Source organism: Miscanthus floridulus, chromosome 6 (genome assembly GCF_019320115.1).
Source record: "Miscanthus floridulus cultivar M001 chromosome 6, ASM1932011v1, whole genome shotgun sequence".
In the NCBI taxonomy this organism is placed as follows: Eukaryota; Viridiplantae; Streptophyta; class Magnoliopsida; order Poales; family Poaceae; genus Miscanthus; species Miscanthus floridulus.
In genome coordinates, this window is record NC_089585.1 from 124,992,400 (window position 1) to 124,997,035 (window position 4,636).

Below are 4,636 nucleotides of genomic sequence, written 5' to 3' on the forward strand. Positions count from 1 at the left end.
CAGGAGATGCAATAGATCATTGAAACTACAGTCTGACCAACCGTACTTAGCCTTCAGGATGAGTAGCTCAAGCACAAAACGTAGCAATGTCCAATGTGTCGGACAACCCTTTTCAACACCATACACAGTCTCCTTGGACGCTTTTGTTACCCTTTCCAAATTTTCTAGATCTTTTAGGCTATTTAGTAAAATCTCTGGTCCAAGGGCTCGAATCATGTCCTCCAAATCATCTTCATCCCCGACACATGCTCCACCATCATTATTGGCACCACATTCGTCGTTACCATCCCACCCACCAGCATCACCACCTTGTTCATTGCCAAACTCGGAATTCATTTGTGCATCAAGCTCTGTTGAATATTGGGACAGGGATTCTATGGTTTCATTGTCGTATTCCTTCCTCATCCTCGTCGTTAACAATAACTATTTCACTATGATGAATCCACACTGTGTAGTCCTCAACAAATCATCGCATAATCAAATGTGATCTGATGATAGTCACATATGTTCATGCCATATGGTTCTTACAATCTTTACAGGGACAAATAATTGTATCCTTATTCTCTGTCAATATCGTTGCATGCTTCTTTGCGGCTTCAATAAATTTATCCACCCCTTCACGGAAACCTGCCTTGAACCATAACGAACCATACATCCAAGAGTTATTGTACTTCATCTTTTACAACAACAACAAAATAAACATTAAAGGACTACTTATTCATATATATATATAAATAAATCAAATTAATAATTACTTAAGAATAATTGTATATACTTCAGATATATATGAATATAAATCAAATATAATTACATGAAGCATACAAACACACCATGGCTAGAGGAAAAATTAATTAATGGCCTATTTATCTATAAATAATTAAAAACATATTTGTTGATTACAATAAACGATTTCAAAGACAATAATTAGCAACAATTATATTTTACCCAATATCTTTCATACAAACTCTAGTCCAATTTCATCAAACACAAATTTAAAAAATAAAATTAATAAAAAAATCAAACCCTAGATCTAGATCTACATGCACATGAAACATCCATAAAACTAACTAATTGTTCACTAAAATCAAGAAACATGGACCAAATAAAGGTATGATCTTATTCCCCTATCTAATTTATCCTAGTACATTCAAAACTTTGGTCTAATATGCTTCATAAGTAGCTCAAGCACCATAGAAAAGAGAGAAAAATAAAACTCTAATTACTCACTAACCAACCATTAAAACATAAAAAAGTGTGGAATAACATTTTTTTACTTTCTACAACCTCTCCACCAAAGGATTTGAGACCAAAACATTCCCTCCTTAGTAGAGCAATTTTTAGGAGGTGTCCAAAGCCTCCCCACATTTCTTTCACGCGTTGAATTGAGTAACCCGAGAAGGAAAAATGTGCTGTAATTTTTTTTATATGTGGGTCATTTGTAGGGACGGCTGGTGATTGAGCCGCCGCTACAAATAGTAGGTATTTATACGCGGAGCATTTGTAGGGGTGGTTCAATCACCGGCCGCCCCTACAAATACCAACATCGGAGGCGACTGGTGAGTGAATCCACTCCTACAAATCAGACATATTTGTAGGGGCGGCTCGTATCACCAGTCCGTCCCTACTGTTTTATTTATAGAGGACGACTGATCTCTGGACTTCCGAGCACGCCATTATAAGGACGACTCCATCAGGCGCCCTCTAAAAAAATTACTCCGTTCCTGCAAAACTTTTTTCACATAGTGTTCCCCGCCGATGGTGATCAGGCAACGGCGCACGGAAAGTAAGACCCGCTAAAAATTCCAGTACGGCTGTTTCTGAAGGGTACTGCTGACCCTTCCAAGAGCAATCCCAGTTCGCTCTCCCCCGCCAGAGTCACGAGCTGCTGCTGCGGTTGTTGCTTCCTTTGTGAGAGGCGTCAAAGCTTCCGGGTCCCGGCTCACGTGGAGAGGAAGACGAAGATAACCACTGACAAACGTGCGACAATCAACAGCGAAACATCACATAGCCACAAGTTCGTCGCCATTTTTGCTTTTGAGAGCGAAGCCTGTCCATGTTCTGGCCTCATATAAATCTGACCACGCCCATCCATATATCTGGCCCGTTCGCTTAGAGGAATTTGGATGATTTGGAGGAATGCTGAAGGAATTTGTGAGAGAAAAATACTGTTCCGGATAAAAAAAGAAGTGAATCAAGCTGGATTTAAGGGCACGCGAACGGAGCCTAATAATGTCAATGGAGAAGAACAACATATACAGCACTACCCACAGCTAGAACTGGTCCTAAGTTTCAGCTCATCGCACGCTCCACCATCACCGCCGCTCCACCACAGAGGAGCCATGGAAAGATTCTACTACGTCGCCGTGGTCACCTCCGTGCTCCTCGTCTTGCTCCACCACCTCTTGATGAGGCGCAAGAAGCAGCAACGGCTGCCACCTGGCCCGCGGTTCGCGTTCCCCATCCTCGGCCACCTCCCCTTGCTGAAGAAGCCGCTCCAGACCTCGCTCGCCGACCTCGTGTCGCGCCACGGACCGGTTGTCCACCTGCGCCTCGGCGGCCGCCACGCCGTCGTCATCGGCTCCGCGGCGGTGGCCAAGGAGTGCTTCTCCGGAGAGCTCGACGTCGCGATCGCCAACCGCCCGCACTTCCCGTCCGCGCGTGAGGTCTCCTTCGACTACTCGGTGCTCACCGTCGCCAACTACGGCGCGCTCTGGCGCACCATGCGCCGCGTCTCCACCGTGCACCTCCTCTCGGCGCACCGCGTCAACATCATGTCCGACACCGTAATCGCCCGCGAGCTGCGCGCCATGGTGCGCCGCCTTGCCCGCGCCTCCGCCTCCGCGCCGGGCGCCGCCGCCAGGGTCGAGCTGAAGCGGAGGCTGTTTGACCTCTCCCACAGCGTCCTGATGGAGATCATGGCGCAGACCAGGAATACCTACTCCGACGACGCGGACGAGGACATGTCCAAGGAGGCGCGGGAGATGAAGGAGAATCATCGAGGAGATCATCCCGCTTGTTGGTGTGGCCAACCGGTGGGACTACATGCCCCTGCTGCGGTGGCTCGATGTGTACGGCGCGAAGAGGAAGCTCGCGGACGTGGTTAAGCGAAGGAACCTGTTCTTCGACAAGATGATCGATGCAGAGAGGCAGAAGCTGAAGCAGCTGGAACGCAAGAAAGGCGAGGTCGATGCCAGTGACTCGGCGGACGAGAAGATGGGCATGATCGGTGTCATGCCTGTCACTGCAGAAAACGGAGCCTGATGTCTACACGGACACCTTTATCAGCGCTCTCGTGCCAGTGAGTAACACTACGCATGTTTCCATGTCATTGATAATTCTACTTCTGCGCAGCTAATTAGCATGCTTTCTTTCATTAATACTTTTTCTGGATTGAAGAATCTGCTCGGCGTCGGCACGGAGACGACCTCAACGACCATGGAATGGGCAATGTCTCTCCTGCTTAACCACCCAGATGTGCTGAAAAAGGCGCAGGAAGAAATCGAGTCGAACGTCGGAGGGGGTCGCCTTGTCGACAAGAACGACCTGCCCCGTCTGCCGTACCTCCACTGCATCATCAGCGAGACGCTTCGCCTCTACCCGGCCGCGCCGATGCTACTGCCGCACGAGGCATCCACCGACTGCAAGATCCACGGGTACGACGTCCCGGCAGGGTCGATGATCCTTGTCAATGCATACGCCATCCACAGAGATCCGGCGACATGGAAGGACCCGGAGGAGTTCAGGCCGGAGAGGTTCGAGCACGGCAGAGCAGAGGGGAAGTTTATGATGCCATTTGGGATGGGGAGGCGCGGGTGTCCCGGTGAGAATCTCGCAATGCGAACCATGGGGCTGGTCCTGGGGGCGCTGCTCCAATGCTTCGATTGGACCAGGATTCGGGATGCAGAAGTTGACATGGCAACAGCCACTGGCACCATCATGTCTAAGGCTGTCCCGCTGGAAGCTCTGTGCAAGCCACGAGCGAACATGTCTGCTGTTCTTCAGAAAATCTAGACTGAAATTGTCAAAATTTGTAGGTACAAAATAAACGATACATACATAACTAGGTAATGCTTAGATATTGTGTATAGTAGTTTCTTCATTTTAAAGTTGTACCACTGCACGTGTATGTATATATTATTTTACATTATATTTCTTTGGGGATTTATCCATTGAATTGAGAGTGAACTAGCCATCGGCTCGTGTTCTATCACGATCTAAATCTTATACCCCATCCGTCTTAAAAAAAATTGATGTCTATTTAAAGTTTAACCAAATTTATACAGTGAAATTAAATTATCAAACAAGTATAATTAGATCCGTCATGCAATATAGTTTAATAATATATTTATTTGATATCATAAATGTTATCAAATTTTTCCATAGATTTTTTTTTTTGAACGGAGGGAGTATTACATCAAACATTTTGTTGGATGAGCAGGTTCTCAGGATCAGTTATGGCTGGGCCGTCGCTTGGGCCTGGTCCTTGAGCCCAGTTTAGAGTAGGCCTGGATGGAAGCCTACAAAGGCAAGAGAGCAGGAGTGGAGAAAGGATCGAACAATTATCAGAGAACCTCTACTTTTCCGAGACTACTGTTCATCTTCCTGGACGTCTCTGTTCTTCTTCTTCTACCTCGAG

General features: G+C 46.9%; 1 pseudogene; it reads left to right on the forward strand.

The window, feature by feature from the left end:
* The first annotated feature begins 2,225 nt into the window (after positions 1-2,225).
* On the forward strand, positions 2,226-4,174 carry LOC136459466 (cytochrome P450 81Q32-like; annotated as a pseudogene).
* Positions 4,175-4,636: the final 462 nt, after the last annotated feature.